Source organism: Vulpes vulpes, chromosome 14 (genome assembly GCF_048418805.1).
Source record: "Vulpes vulpes isolate BD-2025 chromosome 14, VulVul3, whole genome shotgun sequence".
NCBI lineage: Eukaryota > Metazoa > Chordata > Mammalia > Carnivora > Canidae > Vulpes > Vulpes vulpes.
The window spans coordinates 32,711,603-32,734,494 of NC_132793.1; positions in this window are offsets into that span (position 1 = coordinate 32,711,603).

Below are 22,892 nucleotides of genomic sequence, written 5' to 3' on the forward strand. Positions count from 1 at the left end.
CCAGAACTTAAATGATAGTTTAGATTATTGTTAGCATGCCTTTGTGCTGCAGTCAGAATGACTCTTCTCTCCTTGCTACTTTTAGACAACTAATTTTTATTGACCAAATATCATGCGTTAACCAGTATTCTAACCAATATACTAAGATGCAATGTAAGTCTGTTAATAATCACAATAGTGGTAGTAACAGTAATCATGATTTTATTGTACCAACAGTAATTAGTATTTATTGAGCCCTTACACTATTCAGATTGCTTTTTATGGATTAACTCATTTTATCTGCCCAATAACACTATGAGGTGGTGACTACTATTATCCATATTTTACAAATTTGGAAACTGAAGCAATGATATTAATTAAGTTGATCAAGATTACATAGTTACTAGGCAGAGGATTGGCATTCATACTTAGGCAGTATGGCATCAGAACAGATGCTCTTGATTTTTAAGGTATAGCTACTTGATGCTTTTAGAACTGCTTAATCTTCTATAAAATGAAGAAGGTGGATTATACAACAACAGTATCAATACAATTAATATATTGGCAATACCAAGTGCAATTGACTGTTTATTATGGTTCACAACATCTAATTAGGGGTGCCTGGGTGGCTCAGCAGTTGAGCATCTGCCTCCAACTCAGGGTGTGACCCCAGAGTCCTGGGATCAAGTCCCACATCGGGCTCCCTGCAGGGAGCCTTCTTCTCCCTCTGTGTATCTGCCTCTCTCTCTGTGTCTCTCATGAATAAATAAATAAAATCTCAAAAAAAAAAACCCCTCTAATTAGGCTTTTCCACTCAATTCTTTATTGTCACCAACTTACCTAGTGAAATAGAGACACTGACAGATGCATTTCAAGCAGAGGAAGTTGCCATACATATGGCTTGTATTTTTTCATATAACCCTAACTATGGCCAATATAGAAAGAAATATTCTTATCTCACAGGACTGTAGGCACATCAGATGATTTGCTGAATACAACTAATAAGAGATAGAACCAAGATGGAAGTCTAGGCATTCCATTTTTCTGTGATTTGGAAAGGAAATCCCTCAAAAATAGTAATTTATTCTTTATGGAACTTAAAAAATATTTATTTATTTTAGAGAGAGAGGAAGAGAGAGTGCAAGCAGGGGGAAGGGCAAAGGGAAAGGGAGACTCTGAGATCATGACCTTAGCCAAAACCAAGAAAGAGTCAAGCTGCTCAACCAACTAAGCCACCCAGGTGCCCCTTCTTTGTGGAACTTTTACCACAGTCCGCATGAATACACACACACACACACACACACACACACACACACACCCTCTAGCTAGGAATATATTTCTAAAGGTTGAGGCAGCATTACTTCTTGAACCATTTATCCAAGATTAGGACCATGGAAGCAGAAGTCAGCTACCATGTGAGATAATCAGAGATAGAGGTTGGTAAACTGCATTGAGCTTGTTTCTCCCCACATGCAAGATGGATTTGTTAGGCTGACAACTAAATCACAGTTTGACACTTAGGTTAACCTCCCCCTGATCCTTGATCAAGCCTTCAAAAACTTTAGACAGTGGTTTTATTTTTCGGGTGATTTTTTTTTCCTTATTAGTGGTTCAAGCCAGATTGCTTTTTTACAGAGTGTTTGAAAATAAAAAGGGAAACTAACATAAATCATAGCATTATACAAACAAATACGTATTTTCAAATCTTTCTCTTCTAATTTCTGAAAAAGAACAGAAGCCACAAGCTGATTAACTGAGAACTTGGTTATGTCATTCCAAAGGCAGCACAGCTAATAATCTGCTAAAGTAATTCATGTTCTGTTTGAACCCAAAAGAAAACATCTTTAAAATTATAAGTTATGAAAACGTGTCCGTAAGTTTATATTATATAAAAATAATGTTTGTATGGCTGAAGAGATAGGCAGTTTAAACTTAATTAACCAGTTATGACCCATTTAACGAGGAGTTTCAGGTATTCAAATTTAATTAATGCACAAATCTAAACTTGAAATATCTTCTTCCTATTTAAGATTCAGTTTAAAGTTGTGAAAAAGAAGTTAATCTTTCATTTTGGTGGAATTTAAATACACAGTGAATTTTTATTATGTATCAAAAGGATGTTAAAAAGTTGCTTTAATCACATCTACCAGATTCATTCCCTTTAGTTCATTTTTTCTCATAGAAATTCTAATATCCCTATCTATTCTTGTTTTATTTACATTTCAAAGAACAATAATAATAATCCAGAATTTCATCATGTGATTCTTTAAAATCTCACAAGTAAAGGGTCAAACATTCGGTGGCTAGTTTGGAGTGGGAAATTTATAAAAAAAAGTCTTCAAACTCTAGGCTTTGCATTGAGCTGCTTGCTCTTTGCCCAACAAATATTTACTGTGTTTCTACTTATGTGTAAAACACTGTGGGGGGCTTTCAAGGTGAATGAATCAGACAGGATCTAATCTCACAACCTGGTTAAAGAGAAGGGGTGATAAAGTACATTGACAAACAAACATGATATAGGGAGGTATGTGATAAGTCCCATAGAAAAGATATAGATAAAATACTAAGGAAATCTTGAGAAGGGAGACCAGCCTGGGTGCTGGAGCAAAACTCCATGGAGTAGGGAATACTAGGATGGAGGCTTAAAAAATGACCCGGATTTCACAAAGTAGAGACACTGACAGATGCATTTCAAGCAGTAGTTGTAGCTGAAGCCACAGCAGAGAGGGAAGAAATCATAAATTGTGCTTGGGTAGGAAAGTGTTAGCAATCTAGACTAGAGAGTTGGATTAAAAAGAGATGACAATAGAGAATTAAGTGGAAAAGCCTAATTAAAGGTTTTGAAGTTTTGTCTATAGGCAGTAAAGAACTACTGAAGTATCAGATCCTTAGACTGGCACATCTAAGGAATGATTTGCTAGAAGAATCTCAACGAGAAGAGCTTGAGAGATTAGAGGCAGGGAGACTAATTATGTGGCTATTAACAATAGAGTGATGGCATTGGGAACAGAATATAAAGAGCAAATAGAGGACATACAGCAAGAGAAGTATTAAATAGAACTTGGTAGAATATTTGTTGGTGTGTGTGTGTGTGTGTGTGTGTGTGTGTGTGTGTGTGTGTACTAGTCAGGTGAGTGGGGGCTTAGTGAGGGAGCATGATACCACTTTTTATAGAAATAGGAGAGTCTCTGGGGGCCAGCTGGTTGTGGTGGAAGGATACTGTGGTGGTGAATTTGAACTGATGAGAAACAGGGACATTGAGGAAACAGGCCTCTGAAAGGGAATTGAAGAGACCAAATCTGATTGGACATAGAGTAATTAGTTCCCCCAGCTCTGAAATCTCAAGTTGTACAGATGATTTATTCAATTTAAGTATACTTTTCAATCAGGGCTAGGACTGTATTTCAGAGCCTGCTTATAAAAAGAACATTAGCATTCCAATTAGAATTTATAGGACAGTAACTACAGTTTGCATTCTATCAAAGGCAAGAATGAAGCCAAAATTAAAGATTCCATATTGGATTATTGAGAGCCTAAGAGAGCCTCAAGCCCTCATCCCTGGGATGCATGAATGAATGTGTTTTCATTTTCCCTTGAAAATCTACAATGTTTCTCTAGACTGGACTGAAACAAAACCATTAGCTCTTACACAAATCTACTTCTTGCTTCCAGCCATCTCCTTTGCATTTATTTATTTCTTTATTTAGAGACATTTCTTTTAGAGAAATTTTAAGTTTACAACAAAATTGAGGGGAAGGTAGAAAGATTTCCCATAGATGCTCTGCACCTGCACATGCATGACCTCTTCCATCATCAACATTACTCACCAGAATGGTACATTTTTTTTTTTTACCAAAGGTGAACTTATGTTGACACATAATAATCATTCATAGCCCCTAGTTTACCTTAGGGTTCATTCTTGGTGTTGTAATTCTATAGATTTGGAGAAATGTGTAATGAAATATACCTACCATTATAATATCATATAGATATTTTCACTGGCCTAAAAATCCTCTGTGCTCTGTCTCCTCATCTGTCCTCACATTGACAGCTCTCCCTGATAAACCACTGATCTTTTTAGTATCTTCATAGGAATCATACAGAATGTAGCCTTTTCACATTGGCTACTTTCACTTAATAATACACATAAGTGTCAGTATTTATTCACTCAGGAAATTATCAGCCACATATTTGACTTCTAGTTCAGGTCAATCTTGGCACTCAGGATATTAACATACTCTTTTTTTTAAACAGTCAATAATTTTTATATAAATTTATATATAAATATATAAACATATATTATTATATATATTTAGCAAAATATAATAAGTATAAACATGTTACACTTCTAATATTTCAAAGTTAAATTGTTTTAAAAATTTTCACCAGGACAGACTTGTAGCACAACTTCCTATGTACACAGATAAATGAAAAAATGTAACTTTAAAAATTAAAAGTGTCTTACAAAAACTAGATTGTCAACCTCAAGTAAACAGTTATACACTATAACTTTTTGAGGTACGACTTACCAATTTCATCTCAAATGGGTAAAGTTCTTTTTTTCTTTCTTAGAGTTAGATTTTAGGATTTCTAACTCCAACCCTCAAGTTTACCCTCTGCCACTTCCTCTTGTTTTCTTCCCGTCATATCAGGTTTCCATTTTGTGATCTGTATACCCAAGGTTGTTTAAAAAGGAGCCCAGATTCTAGCCTATAAACATCACTTCCTCTGTCTCCTGAATTTATTTAAATGGCTGATACTTGACCCCAGGGGATTGTTTACACTAACACCATGGAGTCAAGAGTGCTTATTACCTCCACCTCATAGGTCAACACCTCATAGGTCAACAGCATATGGCAAGACCCCTCATATTTCATTACTTCAAGACCAAATCTCCTTTCTGAAACCTTTACTTCACAGGCTTTATACTTTGGGTCCTCATTCACCCACTTTGTTGATGAGTCAATTGAAATTTATGTTTTTCAGCCCAGTCAAAATTATATTTTCTTTTCCTTCCAGACCATTGTATTCACTTGCATGTTCTCTGTTATTGTAGAAATAACAAATTGGCGTCGACTCTTTTTTAACCAACTCTGAAAGTTTGTGTGCTTTTCCATTAGAGATTCTCTACTCATCCATGTCTTTAGCAGGTGGAAAAATGTATCAAAAAAACAATTTGGATGGCATTATTTTTCTAATTTAAAGAGAAGCATCATTTATTTGCATGCCACGTAAGTAGTTATGAAAGCCAATTAACAGTTTCTGCATCACTTTGTCTCCTGATAATACTCTACATGACAGATTATTTTATAATTTAAGTCTAAATATTACATTGAAGTCAATTGATAAAACTGATTACCATGAAAAAAAGGTATCCTAGACCATTCTTTTTTTTAAACAGACTTTTCCTCTCACTGGCCAATAAAATGTCTGTCATAAATTCATTTTCACTTTTGAGATGTTTCTCTTAAATTTCATCTGCTCCAAGTCAAGGAATTTCTGAATTACTAAAGTCTGTAGTATGAACTATTAGTGATGTTACAAGTAGAAGTTGTATTTTATTTCATTAGTAGTATGCTTTGCCCTTGGGGCAAAGGCATATGCTTGCTATGTAGAGGTTTTCCTAACAGTTGTAAAGAATATAGTCCTTCTCAAAGGCCATTTCCCACCTACAGGCATGTCCTCCCCTGGCAGGAGTTTTTGCTATGTAGGATTTATCAGTAGATCTGCTAGCTCTGCTAGCATGACCTTGGACTCATAGGGTTTTTCCTGATTCCTGATTCCCTGCCAAGGATGTGTTGGTATTTTATTCTCCAGTCTAATGTCTCATGTAGGAACAGGACTGATTGCTTTTCAGAGATTAAGGCTGAAGAGAGATCAGGTCTCAGAATTTACCCATGAACAGTTCACTTAGGGTAGGCCAAGTGGAAAGCCAACTCCCCATATGTTACTTAGAAGGGTTGGGCCTTCCTGTACTTACTCTTGTTCTCCTGTCTCATTTATGAGTCAATATAAATAATAATAAAAGTGGTTTCTATATCACTCATCCCTCACACCCCTCCGCATTTGGGTGAGTGGTAAATGAGAGATGGAGTGAGCATCACTGGAAACACATAGCCCCATATGTGACATAGGTTTTTTTAAGGAAAACTTGACATACTTAATTCAGACAACTTTAGCTAGTTTTGTTGAGTATCTGAAATGCATCTGTATGTGCACTTGTCATGCTCACCCTGCCATTCTACACACATACAACTTTAAACATTTATTCCTTTTTAAAATTCCATTGTCTAGTTAGTACCGGGATCATGGTAGGTGCTTTACAAATACTTATTGAATAAATAAATGCATGAATGCATAATGCTATAGGACTGTCTCACATACTTGTAGGTTGGTTGATCAATTTTTAAAATGTTGATGTGCAAAAGTGGAATAGACATAAAGATCAGAGCCAAGGAACCAATTCTTGCAATGTGCTTACTTTCACTCCACGACACAGACTCTGCTTGTCTATTTTGAAGGTATAACCAACTTTATACATTCAGATGATTCTTATTTTAAGTGTGTTAACAACTGGGCTTTGAAAGAGTTTAAATTACCATGAACTAAGTAGGCATATGAAAGAGAACTTCAGAGGGGTCAATTTAAATCTCTTGACCTATATAATATCTAGTTAGGTTGGCTCTCCATTAATTTTTTAATTAAAAAATGAATGAAACAGGTTTCCAGGGCTAATAAACCAGAGAAAGAGAATAAACCATTTTCAAGCATATTCACATGCTTTGAGGCACCACTTTACATGTTAGAATAATGAGTAACTACTCTTACTTAAAATAGGATAATTACTAAGCATTTTTTTCTTTTTGGTTACTTAAGTTTAGCTATTACTAGTATTTTAAAAATAACAAAACTTCATTTACAAAAGTTTCCATATTTAGCCCTTTAATTACTTCAGAACACTTTACTATATTAGATAATATGAATCAGAATTTTGGGACAGAACAGGGATAGAACACAGCATTCAATGGCACATGTGCTTCTGTTTTTAGGCTGATATAAAAGTCCTATTTAAAGACTGCCTCTTTCCTTTCCCGAGTCTTGGTCTCAGATTTGGTATCAACAGAATTGTTGCTGATATTTTTCTAGGATCAGGATTTCTGAGCATCACCCCTCAACCCTTGTTTATATCATTTGTGCTCATGTCTAGTTTATCTGCTTTCAACTTTTTGCTGCCAACCTCTTTGAATAGACACTTCTCCAGACAGACAATAAGCACCTGATCTCACAAATCTGTGCAGAGAGTAAGAAAAGAGAGCAAACTCTGGCATACTCATTTTTATCCTACCTGGAATAATTCGTTTAAAATCTTTCAAATGGGGATCTCTGGGTGGCGCAGCGGTTTGGCGCCTGCCTTTGGCCCAGGGCGCGATCCTGGACGACCCGGGATCGAATCCCACGTCAGGCTCCCGGTGCATGGAGCCTGCTTCTCCCTCTGCCTGTGTCTCTGCCTCTCTCTCTCTGACTATCATGAATAAATAAATAAAATCTTTAAAAAATAAAATAAAATAAAATAAAATCTTTCAAATGATAGAAAATCAGGCAGGATATGCTTGAGTGTATGTATGTTGGAGGAGAACCCTTCTCATTTAGCAGAAGACAGTTTTGATTGAAAAGTCTTTCACATTAATCTGATGAGGGCTGAACTAATCTAAGTAAAATGTGAGAATCAAATCAGCCTTATCTTCCATGATGAAAGCTCAGAAATGAAAATCAATTGTTTTAATTATTTTAGAGTCAGAAGAATCATTGGTTGTACCCTTGATTCTTCTCAGTTCCTAAATTCCACTCTGGAACATGACAGCTTTTCAGCCTTTGTATGGGCAACATTTCATGCATACTGGAGGTTAGAGTGGATTCTGGGAAATACTGCCTTACTGTATAGAAGACTAAGTTGACATATGCAATATACTGGGGTTTGTGCCACATAAATAAATAATAATAATAAATAATACATAAATAAATAATAAATAATGATTGACATTGGAATAATTTTCATCTTTATTCATTGTTGTCATCCAAATGATATGTCTGTGGCTTTAACTTGTAACTAATACATGGGGAAATTGAGAGTTTATGTATAAAATATTAGTAATGTGCATTATTTAAAAAGTTTTAGGCACTGGAACAAACTCATAAGGGCATTATAGAAGAATATGTGTATGTATGTAATGTGTGTGTATGTATGTAATGATGAAAATTTGGAAAGCATAAATCATAAGCATAGATTTGTAAGAATTAAAAAGCTTCCAAATCATAAATATGGGTCAATGTCTGCTTTAGATTTTGAGTACAATCCTGTGAACCAGATTCTCCTTGTACTACTTGTGGTGTAGCCACATTTGTATGAGAATTGCCTCCTGAGTCTCAGTGTAGATTTTGATGGCACTGTTTGTATTTTCTTCTTATATTTATTTTTAAATATTTAAAAAAGATTTTATTTACTTATTTGAGAAAGAGAGAGAATGAGCAATGGGGAAGTGGAGAGAGAGAGAGAGGGAGAAAAGCAGAATCCCCACTGAGCAGGAAGCCCCACGCAGGGCCTGATCCCAGGACTCAGTGATCATGACTTGAGCCAAAGCGGAAGCTTAACTGACTGAGCCACCCAGGCACCAATATTTTCTTCTTATATTTAAAGAAGCTTTTTTTAAAAAAGGAAATCTTGCATTTGTCAAAATTTCCTTTTGCCCTACAGATATAAATAGCAGTGCTTAGATGACAATTATGCAGCAAATTAAAAAATAATAATTTGGCATCTTCAAAAGCATTTGACTCCTTTGAAAGTGTCTGTTGATAGAATCATGTAGTTATTAAAACTGTTACTATCTGAGGTTCTTTCTCTGAGGTGTATAGTAGGGTCAACTATCTTCCATTATTTTTGTAAGGGATCACCATTGTCCTCTGTACCATTCCAATTAATTTTTATCCTATGAACTTTCTGGGAGTTTGTCTCCTTTCCTCCAAGTTAATGCATATCTAAGCTTCAGACACAACAGCTTAATTTTGGTCTTTCTAATTAAATATTAAATTGTTGCATGAGCTCTTGTGTATTGGGTGAAGCTTATTTATTCATCTTGACAAGCAACTGCATATCCTTTAGCAGAGAAATGAAGCCATATGCCAAGTTATTTCATTTAATTACTTATTTCCCCCAAACTTTTCTTTTTTTTTTTTTTAATTAATTTTTATTGGTGTTCAATTTACCAACATACAGAAAAACACCCAGTGCTCATCCCGTCAAGTGTCCACCTCAGTGCCCGTCACCCATTCCCCTCCAACACCCGCCCTCCTCCCCCCTTCCACCACCCCTAGTTCGTTTCCCCGAGTTAGGAGTCTTTATGTTCTGTCTCCCTTCCTGATATTTCCCAACATTTCTTCTCCCTTCCTTTATATTCCCTTTCACTATTATTTATATTCCCCAAATGAATGAGAACATACACTGCTTGTCCTTCTCCGATTGACTTATTTCACTCAGCACCAAATGATATAGTTCAGAGAAATAATGAACTTACTTGAACTATATGTCAAAGTCTAATATTAGCCATGAAAATAAACTTTAGAGTGAGACCATATAAGAGAAGAAATGTTGAAAAATAGATATTATCTAGACCCTCTCAACATCAATCAAAATGTTGATTGAATGAATCTGTTCCAAGACATATGTTAAATTTAGTTTTCATTAGTGAATATTATTATAAGCTAGCCATTTAGAACTTGGTTGATAGGTATTTTTCTTCATATTTCTTGCTTTTAATTTAATTTGAAGGATAAGAGTATATTCAGGCAATCCTCCAAAGTTGAACAGCTTTTATCCTATGTATGTACCAGACAGAAAAACAGATGACAACAACATAGGCTTTTCTGCCCAAGAAAAATGACACCTACGGGTGCTGATTATCTCCATGCACCAGATCACTCAATAGCTGTAAGCAATTTTTGGAGAACTGAAAAGCAAAGGAAGGGTGGCTATTAGCAGGTCAGAGGTCACTGTGAGCAGTGGCAGTTTATAATATAATAATGATAATAATGTTAATAATAATAGCAATAATAATGCTACCACTGATGGCACAACAAAAACTAGAACTGTTATTGTGATTGACTTCTGCTAATCCTTATAACAAGGTTACCCATTACCATTTTCATTTTACAAATGAAGGGTAAAACACACTCACTCTATTTTTATTTATTTACTGAGAAGTATAATTAGCATATAGTGTATTAGTTTCAGGTGTACACTATAATGATTCAGCAATCTTATAAATGTCTCAATGCTTATCAAGATAAGTATACTGTTAATCCCTTTTATGTTTCACTCTGCTCTGGCAATCATTTGTTCTCTGAGAATAAACTCACTTAAAATAATTTGCAAGAGATCACATAAACAGAAAGTGAATTAGACCAACCTACAACACATACACCCTTCACTGATACTTAAAATATTTTAAATTATATAACATGTGCTTACATAGATCATATAACAATAGTATTTATAATTTTTATACTTTTAATTAAATAAAATTAATTATGATTAATAGTTACTTTAAAAATGTCAAACAATACAGACATGTATGGAATACAAAGTAAGTCTAATAAAAAGTTAAATGACAATTGATAGGCATTGCTTTTAAACTCATGAATAGTAAGAAACTATTCCATAATTGCTCTAGGTTGGACTAGTCTCAGTATTATTATTTCTCAGTATGATAAGAAGATCACTGGTGGTCTATTCCAAAAAGCAACTGGAAAGCTTTATTTTATCAAATGTTACTATAGGACATCACACCAAACAACTGCACACACACAGGAGGGCAGGGAGCCATTGGGCATGTTTCAATATGCAGGGTCAGATCAATTCTTTGCACATGTGTGGTAAATATGTGATGGCAAAGTGTTCCACTGAAAATCCTTTTATGGAAGAAAGGATTTCAAGTGATTCTTACAGAATGCTTTTGAAGAACCATAATGTAGATTTGTATATATCCTGGGAGGCCCTGCTGATGTGTGAAGCAAGGAAGACACACTGATTAGGTGGAACAGCTAAGTGAAAACAAAACCTGTACCTGACTTCTATCCAACGATCCATCCATCACTTTGAATAATATGCTTCTTGATCTTGATTAAATATTGAAATAAGCAGCTAAATATGGAAATAAATATGGACATATGATCAGATATCTATTACAGGCTAAATCTCAAGGCCAAAATACCATGGCTTTTATAAAGGAGTCTAAAATAGCAGATTTTTTTGAGAATCTCAAATACTGATGAAAATAGCTAAGAATGAATTTAACTGTGAATTTAACTTTCCACCAGAACTTTATTTTCTTTGCTTATCAGATAAAACTATGGATGATACATTCTTGGCCATGCTTTAAAAATCATGAGCAAATGTTACAGCAGAATTTCAAGAAACACTTCTCAGAGACAAATAAAACTAACTTGAAGATTAGGATTCAGTTTGCTTCTTTCTCGTAAGAAAAAATATTTCAGTCTCCCAGCTTTTCAACATTATATGATCCTGGACTTAGCATCTATGGACTGCTTGGACTATTAAGAAACCTAACATTCCAAATGGCTCTTAGAGAAAGAGAAGATAGTACAGTGGCCTTGACTATGTCCAGTGATAGAGTTTGTGTTTTGTGCTTTTTTTTTTTTTGTCCTATTTTTGTCTGTGGGTGGGAGAAGGAGGGCATGGATGGGTAGGATGTGTAATCAGCTGTTATCAATCAACTTTGGAAATTCCCTTGTGGCTTGACATTTTTAAGGACTGGCCTAGTCTTCCTGTTGGAACTCATCCAAACCCCAGAGGAGGGCTTTTTGTCTCAATCGCAGATACTAATAAACAGAAATACACATGGTATTTTTATTTGTCTTGTTTCTGGATGAGGTTGATTAGTTGGCTATGCATTTGTAACTATGTCCTCTTTTAAAAGGTGGATTGGAATATACAGTAGTTATTAGCATTTGTTAGCTTTTGTTTTATACAGCTAATTTTGAAAATGGAGCCCATTATGGAAATTATGCCATTGGTAAAGCAGTATATTGAATTCAAGAACCATTTTCTTGATTTGAAAGGGTAAGGTTGGAAAAATAGTTCACAGTTTAGAGTCTTATGATTGGTTTTCTCCCCAAGTTTAAAACTAAATTTTGGTTTTGGAGGGAAGTCTGTATGTGAGCTAACTCTTACACTGTTCCCATGAAATATATGCCCTTATCAATACTAAAAATTCTATAGGTAAGGAGACGGAGACTTAGGAAGATTCTTTAAAAAACTGGCCCAAGTTTTAGTAACTAGGAATGAGAAGAGTAATAATTTAAACATAGATCTTCCTGACTCCAAATTTCTACCACTCATTTTGACATCAAACATCACCATCCTCCTCAGTTTTTACCTGCTGTCAATGACCATAATGATCACCAATTATTTGCCTTTTTCTTTAGCTTTTTTACACATGACTTGCTCCAGCCATTTATTTACATAAAGGACAAGTCATAGTTATAGGTATTAAATCTCAGAGTTTCAAAGAGACAAAAGATCTAAAGGAGACCAAAGCAACTGTTAAATGTACAGAAGATAGAGGCAGTAGGAGCAACCTCTTTATTTTCTATTAGGATTCTTTTAAAAAGGTAAAAAGAACATAGGCCTTGTCACCACCAAACGTCCACTCCTAACATTTAATCTGAGTCATTTTTAGTAAACAGAATTGGCACAAGCCAACAATTGCCTATGTATGGAGTTTATAGTGTGGAGAGTTTGCCAAATACTATTACAGTTTTTTTTTCTTTTAGATTCCCTACCTTCTCACCCTCCAGAAAAATGTTTAAGTTGTTTTAAAGTCTAAACCACCTGACCTTTTTCATTTTCCCCGTGTGTGTGTGTGTGTGTGTGTGTGTGTGTGTGGTATTTGGTATGAGGTGCCCCATTTAGGATTTAGGTTCTCATAGGGTCAGGTGCAGGACTTTCAGAATGTGATAACTCCTGAGAAAATGCTGAGAAGATTTTATTATTCCCCTTCTCTCGTCATTATTTTCAAGCATGACTTGAGACATTTTTCTTTATTGGTTTTTCCTCTATCATGATCAAGAAACTGATTTGTGCCAAATCAGAGTGAGTCAGACAATATGACACATGTATTGGAACCAGTGAACATGGATGTACTGAAATGAGCCTTAGCAAACCCTCTTTCTGGGTGTTCGACCACATGCAACAGGATGGGATGGTGGCTTCACAATGGGTGTGTTTCTTCCACCTCTCCTCCCGCAAACTCCCCTTCCTCTCTTTTCCTGCATGTGTTTCAAAAGGGAGCAATGTCAGATGGGAGAAGCAAGAGCTGCCCTGCAACTATAAATAGTAAAGCCAAGAATTCTGAGTGTTCAGGAGAGGAGGTACAGGGAAATAGAGTGGGAGAGGTAGGAAGCTACCCAAATTTAATCACTCGCACATTGCTTCAAACCAAATCAACTTCTGTGACCTATTAAGAGTATTGAGTAAATATGTGGCGAGCTTCAAACCCGGTCTGAAAACATAAGAAACCAAAACAACAACAGTGACAACAACAAAAGAGGACATAATAAAGATGATCCCTGATAGATAGTCACCTCCCTTAACTTTTTGGAAAAATACGGATATAAGTCAGGACTAATGTGGACCAAAACCCGTGGAAAGATTGATGGAAATTCATTTTAAAAAGCCACACACATGAAAATAATTTACACAGGAGGATTTCTGCACCACAGCTGTGCTGGTTATTTATTTTGGACCAGCTTATGCAAAAAGTGGTACCAAAAACGGACTCCGCTTTTTCTTGATAACCTTACGAATGTCAAATTAGTCCCCTGACCTCAATACCCCCATTCCTGAATAAGCTACTGTTTAGAGGCAGATGGTTTTAGTGTTTCCAGGGGTTCATTTCTTTAGAATTTACTGGAGGACTGCACCCCTGGATTTCATCATTTGTAACCAATGTATCTCTTGGTCCTATTTCTCATACAATTTAAATACATCCAGAAGATATAGAGCAGAAGACAAAAGACTGAATAGAACCACGGCTTAGTGTATGAACCTTCCTCTGCCTTGGTGTGGGTAACCACCATGCCTGTGAAGAGTACTTCTAGACCGATAAAAGTTAAACAAAAGAATTCTTTAGAGCATTGCTGCCCCACCCACGGACCATAGATACCAGAGGATGGAGTCGCATCTGCTTTGATGCTTGCTGTTTTTCCTCTAAACCCCTGAACCAGGAGGAGACAAGTGGTTAGTAAGAGTGCCAGTGCACCTTGCAGGGTGGCATCTTCATTGCACCTTGAAATTTAATAGAGCTTGATGTCTTGAAGCCAGCCAACACATGTGCAAGGGTGTAACATTTATTTAAGGGATTTGGAGACCAAGGTCTCAAGCACATGCAATCAGAGGCTTCTGGTGTCGGTATTCATTGAATTATCCTCTTGCAAAAGGATCTGGAGATTGATACATCAAAACTCTGCCTTTGTGAAAGGGGCATGTTTGTATAGTTCTGACCTGATTCATAATCATATTCATTATTTGGATTTATACACTGTCTTTCTTCCATGTTGCCAAAGTGCTTCTTGACTAATCTAGAATTACAGTGAATTAACTTTTTTAGGTCATTGCAAAGTTCATCTCTTAGGCCACCTCCCAATGGGATAGATTTGTTTTGAAGAAGAACTTATTTCCTGAAAAGAAGCCCTTCATTTATTATGAGAGCCTTTGTTATATTTCTGAAGGGAGGGGTGGTTGTTAAGATTATTTCCCAATGCCTACCGTATAGCCTTGGGCCTTGGACATAATAGGTTTAAGACTGATGCATTTCTTCTATAGATCAATGTGTTAAAGGACAAGGAATCAAAGTTATGCTCCAAGACTCAGTCTGTCTGGAATAAAATTTAAAAGGAAGCTAAATCCATTCACTAACACTACGCTCTCTTCACTGAAAATGCTGCATGTTGCTGAAAATCAATTTTGGCAGACATTGAAACTCTCACGGACCCAGACCAATATATTTAATTTAGCTATGTTCTTTTCTCTGATTTTTAATTTCCTTTCTTTTGCCATGTTTATATTAAAATGACTAGAAGCTATAAAAATTAAAATCTTACAAAGCAAGGATTTTTTTTCCTCTCACATTAACCTACTAAAATACAGATGTCAAGTTCTGTTTCATGAGCAGATTCTGTGATAGCACAATAGCAGAAAAGTCAGTTTTCTGTCACTCTTAAAAATTTTTTACTGTTCTAATATTTGGTAGGCTCAGCTTTATCACAATTGGAACAATGGCCTTTGATTATTTTTTCTGATTTTGTAGAATGTTTTTAAAAGAGAGTAAAGTTGACCTAATGAGACCTGTGAAATATACAAATATACTGTCTGTTCTTATCAGTGTATTTTAAATTTTAATTTTGCAATTAAAAAATGAGAGCATAGACACTGGATCAACAATTGACCTTAACCTTATTCTTAATTCAAAGATAAAACCTGTCAAACATATCACCTTTTGAAATGTGGAAAGTCAATGCAACCATTTGCCAGAATAAGCGATGCCTCACTTTACTCTGGCCTGATCCTTTTCTTGGGGAAAAAAATAGATGACATCCTCCTCATGGCCTCTTGACAGAGTTGATGTAAAACAGACTTGAAAATAAGTCCTACCCACTAAGTAGAAGTCCAAAGTAAAAGCAGAAATAGATGATTTTACCACCAGGGGGCGATAAACACTCCAACAAGCCCAAAAGGGTCTGTTCACAGTATTTCTCTTGTATTCTTTCTTTCTGGTGTCCTTGGGACATTTTATATCCATGGATAAGCATTGGCCTTCTTTATGGACTGGTACTGGAAAGAGAAACAGTGACAAAAAGTCTTTGAGATTGAAAGTGAGGAAGAGGGCCAAGGTGGTTTAAGTGAAGGAGTTAGGGAATTTAACCAAACATTTTACAGACTTAATGTGACCTTTGAAAGCCATACGTGAAGCTTAAAGACACATCAAGAAAAACACATTTTAATCCCTTTGTAGTCACGATTCTTGCGGTTACTATTTGCTATGGACTAAACGTTTGTGTCCCCTTCCAAAATTCATATGTAAAAACCCTAATCCCCAAAGTATTGGTATTTGGAGGTGGGGCTTGATAGGTGATTAGGTCATGAAGGTGGAACCCTCATTAATGGAATTAGTGCCCTTCTAAGAAGAGATGCGGGAAAGATGATCTATTCCTCCTAAGAGGACACAGAAGGAGGGTGTCTATCTGCAAACTAGGAAGAGTTTCTCATTAGGAAACAATTAACTGACACCTTGATCTTGGACTTCCCAGCCTCCAGAACTGTGAGAAATAAGTGTTTGCTATTTAAGCCACCCAGTCTATTGTATTTGTTACAGTAGTCCTAATAGAGGAAGGCATGACTGATACTACTTGGCCCTTAGTTTTGCTATCTGAATTTTGAAACACCTGTCTTTTAAGGCCATAAATAGGTTTTTAAAAAATTATTATTATGAATTCTAGGTATGTTTTCCTACTTTAATTTTATACTGTTCATTGACTGAATTCGTTTTAATGGAATTAAATTTGTAAAAAGTACATATTAGGGAGAAAAACCAAAGACAAAAAGGTCATTCTTTTCAATTTGTTTCTAGTCAGACCTGTAGTTCTTAACCAGGGCACTACCATTTTCCCAACACATGGGACATTTGGTGATTTTGAAGACATTTTTGATTGTCACTATGTAGGAGAGGTGTATAGCTCCTAGTATCTAGGCCAGAAAAAATTATCTTACTTTGTGCAGGACATCTCTCCACAAAGAATCTGATTCAAAATGTCAATAGTACTGAGATTGAGGAACTCTAGTTCAGAGCAAGAAACATAAGGTAATACATCTTTTTTTTTTCCTTTGAGGTAAATAGTATTAGTTTTAAAGAGGATACTCAGCTAAGATCTCCTGCTCCAGGACAAAGAAAACGTCATTCAGGGTAAGAATAAAGATGTGGTTGTTCCAAGGGGAGAAAGACCCCTATTAAGGGAACATGCAGGTAAGATGGCGGAAATGCCGTCAGTAATTTTGCCAAATCATGGAGAATAAAAGAAACATTAGAATTCTACAGATAGATGTGTCAGTTTTCAGAAAGGAAAAGGCAAATCCTGAGACATTGAAAGCAGAGTCGTATCAAGTAAAGAACGAATCAGTTATTATTAGCCTTTATCTTTCTTTACTTGGCCCAGTGGGGCAGACATAGGAGAAGTGATTTGAGTGAACCTTAGTTTCTTACAATTTGTGTAGGGTAGGTGATCCCTTTTGGTAGATAAGTAACATTTCACTAAGCAATGGATTAATTTCATCTTGAACAGGAGTGTCTGGTTCCCATTGCAAGGTTTTGTAGTCTATTCCTATCTCATATTTTATCCAGTCTCAGATGAAAACTGCTGATCAAACTAAAAGTGATTTGGCAGGAGCAAGATCAAAAAGATTATTGCAGAAAAAGAAGCATACGCCAGTGGTGAGGGATAAACTTTAACAAAGTCCTGAAAATCAGCAACATAAGAAGAAGTTGGAGGAGAAGGAGCTGAGTAGAAGTTTATTTTGAGAACCACTGAAGTAATTTAATGAATCATAACTTCATATTGAATTCAGGTTAACCCCAAAGTCTTTTGTCTGTGATAATAGATCAGAATGTTCAGAATTTAGACTGCTAAATCTTAGCTCAGGCCACACTGGGAAGAATGCATGTCAAGTATCTCATATCAAGAGACATACAGACAACCTGGAGTATCTGGGGAAGAATGGCTGTGCTGATGAGGGCCTAGAAGCTGTGCCATGTGATGAACAATTGAAAAACTAGGAAAAGAGAAACAAGGGAGAGGTGAGGGAATTGTTTTCAAACTACATTACAGGCTTTAGGGGAGGAGAATGTTTAGGCTTTTAGTGATTGACCCAAAAGAAGGACCTTTAGAAAGCTCAAGAAAGTAATTTGGGTTCAGAATAATAAACTGTTTAAAGATGAATGGGTTCCTTTGGTTGAATTCCTGTCACCAGAGGCTGGATAATGAAATAGTGTGGCTGTTTGTTTGTTTGTTTGTTTGTTTTCGAGGATGTTGAAACATCAGATAGCATGAGATGGATTTTAAATTATCTTCCAATTTAAGACTTAGTCATTTTTAGATCATCCATTATAAGTATAAAGCCAAATATCTTTTAGGCTGGTCTGATTCCATTAATAAATATTAATGCTATCATATTGATTGTGAAGCAGTTTCAAATTCCCTAAAACAGGGTTTCTCTAAGTGTATGTAATGGGGAAGGGTCTCTTTGCAGCTTATATACAAATTTTCATGAGCAAAATATTTAAGATTCTGGCATGTTACATTCTTAGAGAGCCACAGTGCATATTAGCATGTTAGAGGCTCTGAAAAGGATGCAGTTAAAAATAAAAGCAAGTCGTTTCTAATTGCTGAGTAATATTCCATTGTGCTTCAACGTGGATGGAACTGGAGGGTATTATGCTGAGTGAAATAAGTCAGTCGGAGAAGGACAAACATTATATGTTCTCATTCATTTGGGGAATATGAATAATAGTGAAAGGGAATATAAAGGAAGGGAGAAGAAATGTTGGGAAATATCAGGAAGGGAGACAGAACATAAAGACTCCTAACTCGGGGAAACGAACTAGGGGTGGTGGAGGGGGAGGAGGGCGGGTGTTGGAGGGGAATGGGTGACGGGCACTGAGGTGGACACTTGACGGGATGAGCACTGGGTGTTTTTCTGTATGTTGGTAAATTGAACACCAATAAAAATTAATTAAAAAAAAAATAAAAGCAAGTCTTAAATTCTTTAGTGAAGTTGTCAGATTCCTCCATTATACCTTCCCTGATTTTTCAGCTTCAATGTCCATAACTGTCCTTATGAACCTTTCTCTCCAGCCAGCCAGTAAATCCTTCCTTGCCTTTTCCGCTCTTTGGATCTTGCCGTTTCCTTTATTTGGAAGATTTTAGTGCCTGTATCTGCCCAGGGGCCACTCTTCCTGAAGTCAAAGCCTAACGGAATCCCTTTCACTTCTGCACATCACAGTCTAAAAGTGGTGCATTTCATAAGGTTTACTTGTTGTCCTCTGATGTGTGTTACAACACCTGGTATCATGTTTATCACCAAGTAGGCATTCAATAAATCCTTCTAGAATTATTAATGAAGCCATAAGGCAATTCTATTCACTCATACTAGGTTGGTGTAAATATTCTTAATATTAAGGGCATAGTCTGTTATAATCCCAAAGAACAAATCGAAAATGTTCATGTTAAATATACTTTTTTCTTTTTTTAGGCAAAGCATCCAAGTAGTCCATAGTGATTTTTTTTTTTAACAAATTACTATCACCTAGTGACTCTTGTTTCAGACTAGATGAGTACCTCCCAGATAAAGGGGTGGCTTTGTAGAGATTACTATAGTTCAGTGAATTAGCCCTGTTTTCAGTTTTAATTATTCTATTTTTTAATATTTGGTTTTTATTAGAGATTCATAGCTACCAGATAACTGGTTTCTCACCAGAGAATGGACTAACATAGTGATTTTGCTGTGTGAATAAATCTAGTGTATTCTAGGTCATCCTGTCAACTTCATCTAGAAAGAGAGAATGGTTTTTGACTCAAGTTGTTTGAGATCTTGCCCTGGGAACCTACTTAAAACTCTCTAAACAACTGAAGTGACAGAGCTTAAGGCTGGCAATGATAATCCTTTTTTTATAAATCTACAAGCAAGAGAGATTTGCAAAAATATAATCAGTGCTTTCCTATCCCCACCCCACACCCCCAGCTTCTTTTTCCCCAGGAGAATGTAGTGAAAACTTCCTGAACCAGGTAGTTTCAACACCTAATCCAGAATCACAAATGGAATCACCTTAGCCATATTTATTTTTATTTTTTAAGGAGTTTATTTATTTATTCATGAGAGACACACAGAGAGAGAGAGAGAGAGAGGCAGAGACACAGGCAGAAGGAGAAGCAGGCTCCACGCAGGGAACCCCATGTAGGACTTGATTCCGGGACTCCAGGATCACACCCTGGGCTGAAGGGAGGCGCTCACCCACTGAGCCACCCAAGCATCCCGTGACCTTAGCTATACTGAAATGGGAAGTCCATCGAAATGGAAGAGATACCACAGAAAGGGCATATTTTCAAATAAGCATGTTGAAATGCTTTACCAAATGAGTTCTGTGTGTAATAATTTCCTTCCCTAATAGAATTTTGTCTAGTACCTCTCTCAAAATTTCATCCTCCACATTGTATAACTTAGAGCTCAAGTCTGTAATTAGAGAGATTAGTTTTCTAATGAACAACAGTTATTATTAACTAAAATTATCCTAAAGTTTGAATTAAGAAAAAGGTGAAGGTATTTATTTAGAAAATGTTTCATCCATCTCAAAGAACTTTTTTATTGAAATAAAGCTAGAAAATAATTGAAGTTTAAAAAAATTAAAAAGTTCATGCATATAGAATATATACACTGTCTTTTCTTCAAAAAGAATTCATTGAACAATTACTTAGTAGATCTTATTTTTCCTTTTATCTTCTTTATCTATGGCATAATACCAGGATTAAGGAGCATAATTGTAATTAGCTTACCATTTCATAGCCCTTTAGTGGTTAATATCAAATCCCTGAAAAGCTATGATTCAGTATCCAGAAATGTCTAGTCAAATGCCAAGTGCACCAAAGGTAAACAGAAATAGAAAGAAAATTACTTTGTTTTCACTGAGTAATGAAATAAATCTTCTATAAGGATGTACAAATGAAGAAATTCAGGGTTCAATTCTAACGCTTTGAAATATTTTACCATTTATTTCTTTCCTGAAAGCTTTTAGCTGGAAATTATTTATTTTTCTAGATGAGAAGTGGAGGTGTAGGGCAGCCTGGGTGGCTCAGTGGTTTAGCGCCCCTTCAGCCTAGGGTGTGATCCTGGAGACCTGTGATGGAGTCCCACATGGGGTTCCCTGCTTGGAGCCTGTTCTCCCTCTGCCCGTGTCTCTGCCTCTCTCTGTCTCTCTCTGTGTCACTCATGAATGAATGAATAAAATCTTCAAAAAAGAGAGAGAGAGACAGAAGTGGAGGTGTGCTGTGCCCTACTCAATTGCTCTTATCATATGATCAAGTTTTAATTAAAGATTTTAGGTAAGAAAAATCCAAGCATCAGAAAAAGACATTTGTGTCTTTTTAAAAAATATTTATTTTATTTATTTATTCATGAGAGACATACAGAGAGAGGCAAAGACATAGACAGAGGGAGAAGCAGGCTCCACGCAGGGAGCCTGATGTGGGACTCGATCCCAGCACCAGGATCATGCCCTGAGCCAAAGGCAGACACTCAACCACTGAGCCACCCAGACATCCCCATTTGTGTCTTTCAACATGCAACATCTAAGGCAATTGCTACTTAGGCAGTTAGGGCTTCTTCTCTTTGCCTCCGTGGAATGGCTGATTATTTACCCTCATCATTCTTCCACTTGCTCATTAGCCTGAGCAACTCTCCCAGTGCTTCTCTATTTTTTCTGACTCTTCTATCCACCTTCCTTTAAGCAACTTATTAGGCATGCTTCACATCTGGCTGTCTCTATGCTTTTTTTTTTTTTTTTTTTTTTTTGGATAAACACGTGAATTCCAAGTGTAAGAGAGGAAAAATTTTATTCTTTATCCTATTAGATTCAATACCTAGGGCTATGCAAATTATACTGACAAAAGGCAAGTTAATAGGAGAAAAAGCATACAAATTATATTTAATCTTAATATTTTAATTTTTACATATAGATGGCATTCTCACAGAAAGGAAAGTGAAAAACCCAAAGAAGCAGTGAAGCCCATGAGCATATATACCATTTTAAAGAAGAGTGACAAATCTGTGGAAAAGTTTCAATACAACAGAAAAGGGCTTCTAGGAGTAGTAACTTGTGATGAAATAAATATATGAGGGAAATTAATGGAAGGTAAGGGTTATTTCAATAAGGTTTGCTAACAAGATTCAAGCTGGTGCTGTCTCCAGTGATGAGTTGAACTCATGTTCGTGGTGTCGAGTGAGGAAAGATACCTTCAGAAATGGAAATCTATGCCCCACCTTTAGGTAGAAAGTGGAAGGCAGCTTTCCTATGTTTGCTGTTTTTCAGCTGCCTTCAGTTCAAAATAATTCTCATGCCCAAAAAGCATACATTGGGATGGCATATTTTTTTAATTTAAAATAAATTAATTAACATATAGTGTATTATTAGTTTCAGAGGTAGAGTTTAGTGATTCAGTAGCTGAACACAACGCTCAATGCTCATTATATCAGGTTAATGCCCCTCACCCAGATGGTATATTCTGTTTGCCTTCCCACGCTTTCTTGGGAGGTCACTTTGACTAAGACACATTCCTGTACTCATATCTAACCAGTGCTCTACTCAGCTTAGTGAAGAAGGTCTTTGGGACATAGGTAGGGCAGAGCTTCCAGCCTCTCAGGATCAGTATAGGTCTGGGCTCACATTCATATGCGCCCCCTCTCCCTACACCTACCAGGTCTTGTTTGTCCCAGTACCTACACTCCAAATACATGGTCCTGGACTGCTTTCTCTTGTTCTCCATGGCCTAGGGCACTGCCACCTGGTCTTATCCTGGGAATGAGCCAGAGCATTCCTCTGCTATCTTTTTTTTCTTTTAAGATTTTATTTATTTATTCATGAGACAAACACACACACACACACACACACACACACACACACACACACACACACAGAAAGAGAGAGAGAGAGAGGCAGAGACACAGGCAGAGGGAGAAGCAGGCTCCATGCAGGGACCCTGATGTGGGACTCAATCCTGGGTCTCCAGCATCACTCCCT